A 15,626-nucleotide genomic window follows, 5' to 3' on the forward strand; every position below is an offset into this window, starting at 1 on the left:
ATATTCAGGATAGCTGATGAACCTAAATAATAACATACTTTGTAATGGGTGAATGTATGCTGTAACATTATGTAACACCTATTAGTAAATTTCCACGTTTCACATGATTTACCGGCATTTGAAAATATTCGATGATGTTTACAGATTCTCTTATTATAAATATGTTGACCACATATGAAGTACGTTGCAGTCACTACTCACTGTGGTTGTAGACGACCGAGCTGTCGGTGGATATCAAGAGGTGGAAGAAAAAGGTAATGATAATGAGAGTGGCACCGAGAGCGCTCCAGGTGATGGTGGTGAAGGGGTAAAACACGGCATGCCAGCGAGGTGGTGATGGAGGCACCTGGTGGAACACAAAGTAAATACTCGTGACACAACCTGCAGTAAATGAAGTTACAGGCGTCGACCTTGAAAGTGTGAAATATAATCCAGTTAGCAAACCTGCTAATAATGTTAAATTAGCTTTACAGTGATTTGTGTAGGTCCACTGAAACATGATTTTATTTTATTATTATTTCTATTATATTTAGGTAACCCAGTTTTCATACTCAGTTTGACACTTTTATAGCCAATTTCAGCAATATGGTAGCGAATTTTCATTACACCCACGTGAGTAATACATATTAGTTTTCTATAAGGTTTCCAGTGTGTGTCTAGGCCAGCTGTAGTTTAAATCGTTTTTGATATAGCCCACTTTACGTGCAGTAATATGGGGGCAAGGTTTAACAAATGTCACTTAAGTAACCACTAATAATTTTATGTAAGCATTCCAATGGCGTTCAGTTCTGTTATAGCTTCTAATTGTTCCTCATATAACCAAGTTTAAATATTCAAACTGACGCTTTTTGGCCTTTTTAGCAGTACTGGGGAAACTTTTAGAAGAGCCACTGAAACAGACCTGTGACACTTTCCAAAGATGTGCGTAGGTCTGCTGTAGCTTGAATAGTCTCCAAGATACCAAGGCTTTGATGCTTTCTTTGGCACATCCTTTTCTCTCAGCAATATGGTGGCGAATTTTGTGAGGAAATTTTGTAAGAAACACCTACTATTCTTTCATAAACTTTCAGTAATTATATCCTCTATAGCTATAATATTGAGCGAAATAATACAGTTTTCATGGTCAGTGTGATGCTTCGGGGCTCTTTTCCGCTTTATGGCAGAGACATTTGAGAAAAATTACTCAAGCAACAGATATTAAATTTCCATAAGTCTTCTAGCAATGTATGTAGATCTGCTGTTACTTTAATAGTTCCTAAATAACACAGTTTTGGCTTTGTACGCGACTGCCTATATAACCGTATTCTCTCTCGCATGAAAAAAAATAATAATAATAATAATAAGTACGAGTAATGTACCCACTGATGTTTAAATGTCTGAATACCCATGTAACAAACCTACCGTATAAAGCAATAGTCTGTGTAACAATTTTGCGAAGTTCTTATAAAAATGTTATTATATTCTGCTTAAAGGATCTGTGATAATGGCAGCTTTAAAGTCACTACAGCAGTTGTCTTTTCGAAGGTACATATCACTTGCCAATGTCACAGATAAATGCAGCTGAGAACAAATGAAGCGTGTTATGAGTAGATAAGAGATGGTTGAAAAATCTCATGATAGCAAAGCAGCAGGATGCTTGGCACCTTTGGACATTTTCAGATATTGACCCCATACCCTTCGTATTATCATACCTACGTAAAATTTACCTTAATTAAATATCTCTTACTAATCCTGTTGACCATTGCAGATTTTAAAAAGACAGTCGACTTATGGGGGAAAGCAGTTCTTTAGACTGTCAAAAAAAAAAAAAAAAAAAAATGCCGCCCTGACACACACACAAAAAATGAAGCAACACTACCAGCAAATTACAAGCTTATGTTCTCTCTGGGACTAAGGGAAAACTCAATAGATAATTACGACCACTTTTCATTACATATATCCTGCCTGACTCTAATTTCTTTTTCATCTCTACTCCCCCACCCCTCGTGCCACCGACATTCCTTGTCCACAACCTCCCCCTCTATCCCTTCAATCATTACCCTAACACATATTTCCCTTCCTTCCATCCATACCCCTCTCACTGTCCTTTCTATGCCCACTGGTCGTTACCCTTCCCTCCAGTCTTTTTCTCTTCTCAGTCTCTCCCCTATTCCTCCCAGCAGCCGTTACTCTCAACTCCTCCCTTTCCCTCCCTTCCCACCACACTTAATCATCTCTCCTCCCCTTACCCTTTACCTTCCAGTCTTACTGTACTGTATATCCCTCCCTTAATTTTCTCCAAAGTTCCTGCTCATCTACCTGTACTGTTGGGGACCTGGTTGTAACATCGACTACTGAAGATCGTCCTGTAAACGAAAATTGGTGCTAGAAATAGTTATATTCAATAATGACCCTCCTGCAGCCGACAGACATCATGCCTAAGCTTTCTTCATCCATCTTTTTCATCCCTTTGTGAGTGCCAACAAAAAGGTCGCAGCAGACGGGTAAAGAAAGGTGGATGATTATTACTGATCATGAATGTACTTACTCTAAGTACGGCGCTGTAAGAATCAAAGGTTATGGGCACCGAGAAGTCCATTACTGATACCCTGTCGTACAGCAGGGCAAAGGTGTTTATAACCAGGTCCTTCTCGCGTCTCACCAACTGTCCTGCCAAACCCGTCCAGGACCCGTTGATTAGTTCTGCCCACTGGCCGTCCGGAGTTATGTCTTGAACTGTATAGGTGAAGTTAAGGCGCTCTGCTAGTTCGTTCAGCATAATCAGTCCTACCCCTGTGGCAGTGGTGTCTGACGAGGAGACAGATTAATTGATATATACAGAAAACTGATGGAGGAAGGCTGAGAGACACATGCATATAGTTTACAATAAGACAAGGAGATGTACCAAATCATTAATGAAGTTGAGGGGCTCCTCCATTACGTTCAGCATCATCAGTTCTACGTCTGTTGCAGTGGAGTCGGATGAGGAGCCACAGACTGATTTATTGGAACTATGTCAACACTTGAGTGTCTCGTTTGTAGCTGACGAAATATAGTTCGTGTTTACTTATGTGGAATGCGGACAAACACTTATCAAACCCATCCAACATTTCCGTCAGATAACACGTAGACGACCTGAACTTTGTTTTACAATACACTTCTTGTGTCCATAAGTTGGCAGTATTAAGCATATATAGTATTTTCTAAAGGTCTCAATCATGATGAAATGTAAATTTTCTTCAAACGCGACTGAAGAACTTCGTTCAAGTAAATTTTTGTGGGATCTTTGTAAGCGAGGAAGGGCCGCCGTGGGTTAGCGTGACTGCCATAATATGACACAGCATTTGTTCAACAGCTATTAGGTACCTACACAAAATTTCAACATTTCTGACTTATTACATGACTTTTAATTTTTCACAAAGAAGACCATTTTTTTTTTTCTAGAGGAGTTCATCCCTCCTGGGCGGTAACCCCATTTGTATCTGAAGTTCAGTTAATGTTTAGCAAAAGCCAAAATACTAAAAATTAAGTATTTTGAAGGGCTGTATACTTACATTGCAACATTGCAAACACTTACGTTTATAACACGTCCGTCGCAAATGAATAATGTAGGAGTTAAGATTTAGTATTCAAATTGTTGTCTGCTTAGTCTAACTCCTCCTGCCGCCTCCTGCAGAAGCCACAACTCCATTACAGCACTGGAACTGACTGTTAAATGTGATTAGTTGAATTTTAATATTCCATCTTGTCGGACATTATCCTTTTTCTACTTACAATTTCCCCTCCCTCGATGGTGGTGGTGGGAAAACGTGTCATTTGCAAGAGTTCAAACCGAACGAAACGCACACACACACAGACACACACACACAGACACAGACACAGACACAGACACAGACACAGACACACACACACACACACACACACACACACACACACACACACATGCCCAAGGCCGCTAAAGGGACAGTTGGTGGAGGTGAGAGGCGCCGAGAGGAGTTAAGTGCACGAAGATATGAATATTAAATCTTTGCGACAGAAATGTTATTGAACTAAAATGTTTGTAAATGTTGCGACATAATAGTACAGCACTTCAGAAGACTTGAATTCCAGTTACATCTATCTATTGCCAGACGCCTTAATCCCGTAAGGGGTGACCACAAACAAATCGCCTCCAAGTCGCTTTGTCCCCCGCCATTTCACTGCCCTGCTCCCAGCTCACACCCCCTTCTCTCATATACCTCTTCACTCCATCCTTCCATCTCGTTCTTGGCTTCCCCCTCCCTCTCCCCCCCTCCACCTCACTCACATAAGCTCTCCTCGTCAGTCTCTCACTCTCCATCATCTCCACATGGCCAAACCACCTTAATGTGTTTCTTCTAACGCTTCCTATCACATCCACATCCACACCACAACACTCCTTCACTTCTTCATTAGTCAGTCTGTCTCTCCAGGTTACTCCACATGCCCCTCTCAAATAACTCATTTCCACTGCTCTCACTCTTGACTTCTGTCCCTCCAATAAGGTTGAAGCTCTACTTCCAGTTATAGCTTCTGCTAAGAATTATCACGAATTTCCTCTTGTCCTTCTTCTTTTTATCACTGTCAGTAAAAACTTTTGTATCTTAAACCGCTTATTCAACCCAGACCCAATTTATTAAACTCTATGACTCTCATGTTTGGACATCAGGACTTTCGAAAATTTAGCCGCCATATTGAATTAAAAAGAACTACGAAAAAAATGTTGGAACCACTGATTGCAGAACTTTGAGATTCTGTACACCTGGCCAGGCTATGTTAGTGAACTAAATTAGTTAATATGATTAAATTCCATATCCCTGTTTGAACACCACATTGGATTATATAGATTTTCAAAAATAAATAAATAAAAAATTCTCCCCAAAGTCGCTAAATGTTGGGTTTTGAAGTTTTGCACAGATGACTGGAAAGATATGGTGAAAATATATTAGGTCCATTGGATTAAAATCCATAAGTATGTTAAACCGAAGATAGGGATTTTTGAATTACAAAAAATCATCCCCAACCCCCCACAAATCTCAAGAACCACTGATTACAGTGCATTAAGATTTTACTCATATAACTAGACCCTCATAGTTAACTTTTTTTTTTTTTTATATGACTAAAATCCGTACTGCCGTTTCTCCGTCATGTGGGATTTCATAAAATAATTAAAAATAAGCTGCTCCATAACCACAAACGCAAAGCTTTGAGATTTTGCATATATATCCAGACACATATGGTGTATAAAACTTTTCATGGGATTTATATCTATATAATCATTTGGCTACCATACTGATTTCTGACAATCCTATCCGCCCTCCCTCCACCCCCTCCCAAAGAAAAATAACTCAAAAACCTCTCCAGAATGGCTCATGTAGAAATTAGATTTTACACTGCATTAAATAAGCTTCCAATAAGCAGAAAAATGTATAAAAAAGCATTCAGGGCCGAATTATAATCGCCCGCCAAAATATGTTGTTGGCTAAGACACAAGCTATCTACAAGCTAAATTTGAAGACAAGATATTTTGGCAACAGATATACATACACAACAGACATACACCGACAAAAACTATATCCTCGCCTTGCTACAGGCGACCGATAGAAATTAGCAAAACTCTACGGAACTCAGTCACCACGTTTCATAAAAAAACAAACCAAAAAGCCAATGCATATTAAAAAATTTATGGCGGTCGTCTTTTATCAAATTCTCACCAAAAATAATGGGCTTCTACATACCCACATTGTTGTTATTTCCTGAAGGTTTAATGAAAACTCGTCCACAACTTTTCAAGGTGTTATAGGAACTGATACGAACACACACACACACACACACACACACACACACACACACACACACACACACACACACTCCGACAAACACTATATCGCTTCGCCGTGCTAGAGATGGCCAATAAATATCTTCTCAGTAGACTAAATTCTGAGCTGTAAACCTTTGCACATAATGGCTAAAAGTATATGTAGAACAAAAGATGTTCATGGGATTAAAATCCATTTAACCTTTTCATCACTGTACTGGCCATGTGGAGAGGATGGAGGGTGAAATACTGACGAAGAGAGTGTATGTGAGTGAGGTGGAGGGGGGTAGAGGAAGGGGGAGGCCGAGGATGAGATGGAGGGATGGGGTGGAGAGGTATATGAGAGAGGGGGGTGTGAGTTTGGAGCGGGGCAGGGAAATGGCGGGGAACAGGGCGACGTGGAGGCGATTTGTTTGTGGCCACCCCGAACGGGATTGAGGCGTCTGGCAATAGATAAATAGATAGATCACTGTACTGGCTTTTTGCAAAGCCAAAAAAGTAACACACACACACACACACACACACACACACACACACACACACACACATAATTTCAGTGCTATTTGCCATACAAACTGGATGACTGGAATTTCAAATCACTTAAACTTTTTTTACAACCTGCTTGCTTGATTGAATGATTGATTACTTGATCGGTTGATTGATTAATTAGTTGACTGATTGATAGATCGATGGATCAATCAACTGATCGATTGACAACCTGACTGATAGACTTATCAATCGATTATTCTGTTTTTCGATTAATAGATTATTTGATTAATCAATCAATCGAGTAACTGATTGACCAATTTAGCTACGATTGACTGATCAACTGACTGATCGACTGATCTATCTCTTGACTGATCGATTGACACGTCGATTGACTAAGCAATTATTATATCAGTTGATAGGTCATTGAACTGATTGATTTACCAATTGACTAACTGATCGATTTATCGAGAGCCTATGTAACTGAGTGATCGATTGACTAATTAACTGATTTACCGATCGACTAACTGATTATTTCACCAATCGCCTAACTGGTCGATTTTACCAACAGAATAATTGATCGATTTACCGATTAATTGATTGATTTATTGATTGATTAATTGATTGATTAATAGGCTGAATTACTGAACAACTCATCGATCCATTAATTGCTCGATTGATCGACATACCAATCGATCGAGCGACTGACTTCCGCTGACCAATATATCGATCAATTATTTCATCACTTGGTTAATTATTTGATTAGTTGTTTAATTGCTTAATCTTGATTGACTGATTGATGGTTGGTTGGATGGATTAATTTATTCTTTGACTGGGTGATTGCAGTGCCCCTCTCTATACACCCTTTCCACAGATACATAATTGATTAATTAATAAATTAATTGTTTTACTGTTTGACTAACTGCACAGCGCTCCTCTATAATATCGTTAGTGACTTCCACTCGTAGTGACTTATGCTGTGCACAATGGCTTGCGATCCCCGGCATCACTGCTTTTAGGTAGATAATCAGATTGAAGGCATCCAATCTGTGTGCATCCTGAAGTTATAAAGATCATGATGATGATGATGATGAAATTACTTGCAGCGGAGTCTGGTAGAATTGGGGAACGGCCGATGATGACAACAATGACGAGAATGCTGATGACAGTGATGACATTAATGATAAGACTGATAATGACTACAGCGACAGTAATAAATGATGGTTATATTGGCTGTTGTGATTATGATTATGATAAATAAAACAAGCCGGTAGGCGACGATGGCAAGCTCTAATAGGCACAAACTTTGTCAGCGACCGGAAGTGAGTTTCGACACTAAAAGTCATTTCCATATGGAGGTACTCCAGTACATTCCACTCAAGAATCGTGGCCATGGCTTATTAATCTTTGGAGCCTAAGCATTTTGCGAGAACAAGGTCGTAATTTTAGCGTTTTTCATATTTCTCTGCACTTGATGACCTTTGACCCGTGGCCTGGAGGATATAGGTCATGCATGCATGAAGCACACTTGTAGTACTCATTAATGTCTATAAGCATGCAGTTTCATTCGATTCCATCCACCCACTGTGGAGCTAGGGAACTTGAAATGCACAGAATGACCCACCAGAAGTATAATTTCTAGGTGGCGCTGCCAGTGACTGGAATTGATTTTCGACATTAAAAGTTATTTTTCTATAGAGGTACTCCAGTGCAACATTCTACCCAAGATTCATGACCCTGGCTTAATAATCTTCGGAGCCATAGCACTTCGCACGAGCATAGTTGTGATTTCAATTAATTTCGCCATTTTCACATTTGATGACCTTTGACCCCTGACCTGCCCCATATAGCATACAAGTTTATATTAGTAAGTTGTAGTACTATTCAATGTCTATGAACATGTAAACTTTCATTCAATTCCATTGAGCTGTTGGGGAACTAGAAGGGCATTTTTGAAAACCGGCACTGGTTGTTAGGGACGCTGAGGCCAATCTTGGCAGGGTTGCCACTCGAAAACTAGAGGAGAGAGGGGGAAAAATGGATGGCACACTTCCTATAGGAAATGGCCTGAAGACTACGCCTACAGAAGTCAGGGCTTTCTATGCCCATTAGTAAGGGCTTTCTATGCCCATTAGTAATGCTTCTACAGCTCAAAACGTGAAAAGTAAGAAAAAAGTGGGTATTTGGCCGTTGCTAGGCAACGAGTAGTTGCCTCGCAACCAAAACCTTGCTGACACAACCAGGTCATAGGTTGGTCATTGTGTCCAGGATTGGTCAGAATCGGTTATATCTGAAGGGTAGAAGTGCCTGCCACAATCAAACAAGAAAGAATACAAGAATACAAGAAAGAAAATGCAATTAACAATAAGGGCAGCATGGAGCTGGCCAATAAGAAGAGCACTCTGGAAGTGAAGCACTCACGCTCACATTGGTCTATGGCAGTGGTGTCAAATTCAATCCTTCCCAAGGGCCACACTTCAGTTCTGTTGACTGTCTGAGGGCCACGTCTACCTAACCTTACCGAAATCAGTGTCGGTATATAAAAGAAGTAGATAGTGTAGTGTGGTATTTATTGTTTAAAAAACGAACGTGGTTTACACCTCAAGGTTTAATTCTGCTACAATAACCATTGACCTCAAATAAATGTATAAACAATAGGATAATGCCGGTAAAGCAGGAATCAACTCACCCAAAATTGTGTACGTGTGTCCCTGGAAGCTTAGACCAGCATGTTTATGTTTTCCACTTCGTCCGAATTCTGTTTCCAGATTTCCAACAGATTAGTGAACCGCATTTGCACATTGTACTGTACACTGTTACTTTAAAGTGCATGCAAATTTTAAAACTGAAATATTTAATTGGAAACTTATTGAATGTAAATAATGTCGGTATAATACGGCAAAGCCACAGCCTGTTCAAACGTTCGGAGAAGTTTGGTACTCCTTCTAACCGTTGCAGTGGCATTGGCTTCTGCTTCAGGTTACTTATAATATTAAAACGAAAGTTTTATGACATTTGTTCTCCAACAAATTATTCAAATGGTATTCTTATCAAATTGTTCACCTGATCATATGACAAGTTTTATGGGATTTTCCATTTGTTCTCTTATTTTTTTTTTTTTTCTTAAGTCATCACGGGTCACTCTTTTCCTCTTCGAGGGCCACGTGTGGCCACAGGCCACCAGTTTGTACCTCTGGTCTATGGGATGAACATTTTGCTTTGCCCTGTGATCATAGCCTTCAATCTGCTGCTCTAAAAATCTAAGTACTTCATCCATGCCTGGTCTTAACCCTGCTGCCTAGTTTGGTCCAAAGCAGACTGAAACTGAAATGACCTTGCCAAGTGACCCCTGACATTTCTCATACTTTGATTGTTGACCGATTGTTCTCAAATCCGAATCCTTTATTCCCGTCGTGCTATGAAATCTTCCACAAAGTTTGCTTTTAATTGGCTAAAAAAAATTGTTTTAGTTTACTTGCTATGTGACCTTGAACTTTGACTACTGAGCTAAAAACACAACTGCTCATCTCCTGCAGCGGTCCGCAATCCCCCCAACACGTAGTTTATATAATAACTGTTTCGTTTTGGTCACACACAGACACATGGGTAGAATTTGACCTTGCCCTGCAACCTTGACTTTTGACAGATTGTTCTCAAGATCGAAGTTTTTCGTTCTTGCATTACTTATAATCTTCCCCTAAACTTTAATCTTAATTGGATAAAAAGTGTTTAAGTTACCTAGTTACATAAAACATTGACATAGCCATGTGTCCTTCACTTATGACCTGTTATTAGTGCCTTGGCTAACCTGCGGCCTCTCTACCAAATTTGGTTAAAATCGGATATAAACTACGCTATTTTGTTAACACACACACACACACACACACACACACACACACACACACACACATGCTGAGTAAAGCATACTACGTGCTCTTGCTTCGCCAGGGAGGGTGTAATACTGATAAGGATGATGAAAATGATAATAACGAATCGTTGCTAATGAAGGCTAATATGGTGGTGATGGTGGTGGTGAAGAATTTGCTTTCAAGAGGAAGCCAGTAGTGTATAATCATAGACCATATGTGGAGAGTATGACTGAAGTAGGCCAGTTGGACCATGGTGGACAGTTCCTCTAATAATGTGACTCGACTAATAGAGATATAAATGGATAGTAAAGACAAAAGAGCTATAAAAATTAACATGACGATGACGAGGGCGACAGCAAAGATAAAGACACAGATAAAGATGAAACTGATGATGGTGACGACAAAAATCCAGATGAAGTTTTCACTGATGAGTTTATTTACGAATTAACTTACTAGAGAGCGGAGACCAATACAGGACAGGGAAACCGTCTACCCAGCTGGCCAAATGCAGAGTTCCTCCAGCAAAATTGGAAAACCTGTCAGTCTGTAGTTGTTTCCGGTTCAAAGGGACGTTAGTGGGCAGCATCTGAGGGGTTGAGGAGAAAAAGGGTGGTTGAAGCAGCAGAGTTGAACTATAATGGTGCTTCGGAGCGAGGGAAAGGGGGTTAAAGTGCAAGGATTACATTTAAGAAGGCATTGGAGAGAGAGGGCTTTGAGGAGAGGAGAGAAAGGGGGAAATGAGGATAGGAGACAGAAATGTGGGCTGGAGATGGATTAAAGAAAAAAATCCAAGATGAGAGTAGGAGAAAGAAGTGGAGTAGATGGATGAAGAAAGAAGTAATATTTTAAGGGAACTTGTGAGTCAGTACAGTAGTTACTCTAAGCTGACGCTGAGAGTGGAAAGAATTACAGGTACCAGTAAGTGTTGTTGTAGTGACAGAGAACTTTTATCTCCTCGCTACGATGAATCATTTTTATTACTATTTGCCAGTTCCATACGATTTTATTCAGATCTGAAAAGAAGTGAGAAGTATTGGCAAAACTCTCCAAAGACTTCAAGTATTCGCAATTCACATCACCTGTACAGTACTTGAATACAAAAAAAAATAAAAACTATTAAATACACAGTATTTCGCCCACATGGTAATTCACCTTATTTTCATGCATAATAATTCATTTAACCCACACAATGACTCCTTCAGTTCTCTGACAAACTTTTTATATATACCGTATATAATTTCTAGCATGAGTTATTTTTTTTTATAAGACCCCCTTACTAGTTTAATCAGGACTATATTTAACCCCTCCGATTCGAAAAGCCTCTCCAGACTTCCCCATAACGATATGGTTAAAAGTATTGTAAAACAGAAGCTCATGTAGTTAATCCTTTCTAACGATGGAAATTTTTCTGTTATGCAAAGTACTGTTTATCATTTGATTCAGTCTAGGAAGAACCGCTCGCTACAAAAGGATTCAGAGCAATCTCTAGTAACCTCCTCATTTAATATGATTTTTTATTTACTTTCTGCATTGAGCATTCAGTACAAACTGGCAAAAGCTGCCATTGAGGCGAGCCAGAAAAAAATAGAATATGAAAGTAAAAATAAAGAAGCATGAGTTGGAGTACATTTCCTAGAGTTTGGGTTACCATTTGTGATGTATGGACAAAGAGAGACTGGCTAGGAGAGTATATTGGGGTTAGGATGGAGAGTTGGGATGAAAAAGACAGGTTGAGGTGGAGGAATGGGGTGGAGCGGTATCGGAGTGGATTTTTCTGAGCAGCAAGGAGGGTTGCTTGTTTGCGGATAACGTGGCAAAGTGGTGGTGTTTTGTCAATGGCCACACCCTCCTAGAGTAAGGGGTCTAAGTACAGATAGCTAAAAACACAACTTCACATCACCTGCACATGAAACTGTTGTGATGGCGGGTTGAAAGGGAAGAGGGTGTTGAGGGACAGACCGTACTGCCCCGCCTCCTGCAATGCCACCGGCTGCACCAGGCCTGAGTATCTGGCCGAGTTGACCGACCATAATGCGGAACTGTGCGGTGGAAATTAGGGTTAAGACGAGTTATAAATCCAACGAAGCAGAATTTTTTTTTCCCTCGACGAACGAGATTCAGCCTGTGTGTGTGTGTGTGTGTGTGTGTGTGTGTGTGTGTGTTGCCTTAACTCCCAGGTTATTTGATGGGTTTGAATGAACTTTCCAGGTGAATTCGCCTGATTCCTAGAAAAGTCTTCCACTATTTACAGTCTTTCATCTATGATTTTCAAGGGAGTCAGCCCCCTCACTAAATTTATAATTGTCAAAAATAGTGAACAGAGGAGAGATACGGCTTTGATATCTTACATGTTATACAATGGACTCAGTCACAATTCGATTTGGGGGAAACGTAACTCTCTTAGTGATCAGACCCTCTCCCCAAAAACTACCAGAAATAGGAGAATGTGAGCATATGGGTTTCAACGACACTTCTCAGGTCAGTTCGTATGATTCCTTGATAATGTCTTCTACTGTATATATTCCCCCATTATCTAAGGAGTCAGTCCCCTCCAAAACTTATAACGATACAAAAAGGGGGATAGAAGCAGATGTCGCATTGATATCTTAGTACATGTCGTAGAATGGACTCCATCCGCTAACTCCTCCTCCTACTCTTCCTCCCTCTCCTCCTCCTACTATTTCGACTACTGTTACTACTACTACTACTACTACTACTACTACTACTACTACTACTACTACTAATGCTACTACTACTACTACTGCTGCTGCTACTACTACTAGTAATGCTACTACTACTACTACTGTTACTACTACTACTACTACTACTACTACTACTACTACTACTAATAATAATAATAATAATAATAATAATAATAATAACAATAATATCAGTAATAATAATAATAATACTGCTGCAATTCACTGAGTGTATCGTGGGATGTCACCTCTTCACATATGCCACCATTGCGATCGTGCGGCTTCACACTGTGATACTAGTTTCGTTTTGTACTTAGTAACATTATTAAGCAACGTTGGGTCTGGTTAGTACTTGGATGGGTGACCGCCTGGGAACACCAGATGCTGTTGGCATCCCTACGTGTCAAGTGGGGTTGGTGGAGGATTAGTGCCCCTCCCTGTAAAACAATTAACTCTAAGCCCTTGGCCACCCCGTCTGGGATACATGGCGTCTGGCAATGAATGAATGAATGAACATTATTTTGTAATTCTTTTAAATCTGGATGCATTATAGCAACACTGGGCATGTAATTTCCATGTTTTCACTGAACGCACAGAAAGAAACTGTACGTCTGCCTTAATAATGATGATGATCTTGTTTTTGTTGTAGTTGTAGTTGTTGTTGCCCTAGGCTCACCCGGACGTAAACCCTGAGGTGTGCAAGCTGAAGTGTCTTTTCTCCTGCAGTCTGTCATCTACTTTTCAGGAATAGGAAGAGTTTATGGGATTAAATATCCGGATAGTGAAACAGTCCAGTTATTTCGGTGCTACCGAGTAAGGACATCCCTCTCACACACCAGGTTAAGAAAGGTTATGTACAGTTCAGTAAAGAAACATGTGTGAAGGACATAATGATGTAACGAAACAAAAAGTATGAAAAAATAATACAGAAAAAAAAACATGAGTTAAACACATAACTGTAGTCCTGACCGTTTTGCCATTGAGATTCTTCTGAAACAATAAACCTTCCACAACTATACAGAATTAATGCCCCAGTAATCCAGGGTTGGCTTTGGTACACATGATTCATTTCTGCATTTGGTCTTAATATTTTAGCAAGCCGCTTTTCACGCCCGTGAGCATATAGGTGAGCAGCTCTGTTTTACCTGGTCCCTTAAGACTGTAAAAATAAATAAATCTAATAATAAATAAGTATTAGTTATCAATGGTTCTGTATTAAAAGCAGGGTAAGAATTTGACACATACATATTTTTAATCAATAGTTTTCTCGTAACGATATGTTTTTCAAGGAAGGAAAGGGGAAAACAAAACTCAGAATCTTTTCCACCTGCTCGTTTCCTTCACCCTAGACGTTATGTTTTGGTGAGTTTTGTATGTCTGCCTGTCTGGTCAACATTAGGGAAAACTATTAGATGGAACGTCATCACGGTCAGTGGACCAGCTGAGAAAGTAGCGATTAAATATGTGGCGTAAAATGATCAAATGTCAGGGCAGAGATATGCTCTGCCTGAGGGGTTAAAATACTCCTGCGAAAGTCACTAACAGTACAAGCACAAATATAGTTCTTTCAAAAGTTAGGACAGAGATATGCGCTCTCTGATTGACATTTCTTTAATCTTCAAAGTTTAATGGCAATACTAGCACAGATACAGTACATTTAAGTGTGGTGATAATAAGAAGCTGTTCAACATGACGATTGCATTCTTGGTTTATATTCATTTTCGCCAAGTTAAAGAGTACCTATGAATTTAAATTATATACAGTCCCTCTTAATAGCACTTATCCAGTCGTGAGTCGAGTCCAGATAGTTTTTATTATAATTTCTAAATCTTCTTTCTTGGATTACATTCTCAAGATGGATATTACTGTATTCATAGTATACCTTATCATTTGTTTTTTACTGAATATAATAATAACTTTGAACACACCAGTATTATAGTGGGTTTCCTAAAGCTGAGAAGAAATTTAAAGTTTGCTTTTGTAGGGATGAATCTGAGCCATTACCATTTTTTTTAATATCAACATAATTCTGTACATTGCAACAAAAGCTCTCATCGTTCTGCTTATATCCACTAAATCGGAAAAAATCACCAAAAATAATGAACATGGTGACACATAACATATAAGACTTTTTTTCTTCATCATCTACTACTTCCTTTTTGTGTTCTTTACGTTTGTCAACCGAGAAGCTTGTCAGTGAAACCAGTTACACGTACTTTAGTTTCCCTATAGCCTTCTGGGAGAAACTTTTCTGGAACATTTTGCTGATTATTTTAAGCACACACACACACACACACACACACACACACACACACACACACACATATATATATATATATATATATATATATATATATATATATATATATATATATATATATGTATGTATGTGTGTGTGTGTGTGTGTGTGTGTGTGTGTGTGTGTGTGTGTATATAGAGAGAGAGAGAGAGATAGATAGATAGATAGATAGATAGATAGATGGATTAGAGAGAGAGAGAGAGAGAGAGAGAGAGAGATTAGATAGGTAAATAGATAGACAGATTTTATATATATATATATATATATATATATATATATATATATATATATATATATATATATATATATGCATAAGTAAACTCTCAGTTATCCATTGTCACAATATCTAGCCCAACACAATATTCGGCAAAACTCTTGGCTCTATTAAAGCAATATCCGGCGATTTTTATGCAACATACGGCGCTGAAATGGGACGTATCTAGCAGTCCAATGCGTAG

The sequence above is a fragment of the Coenobita brevimanus genome, chromosome 104, assembly GCF_032717465.1.
Source record: "Coenobita brevimanus isolate Jiangsu-jjx chromosome 104, ASM3271746v2, whole genome shotgun sequence".
NCBI classification, from domain to species: domain Eukaryota; kingdom Metazoa; phylum Arthropoda; class Malacostraca; order Decapoda; family Coenobitidae; genus Coenobita; species Coenobita brevimanus.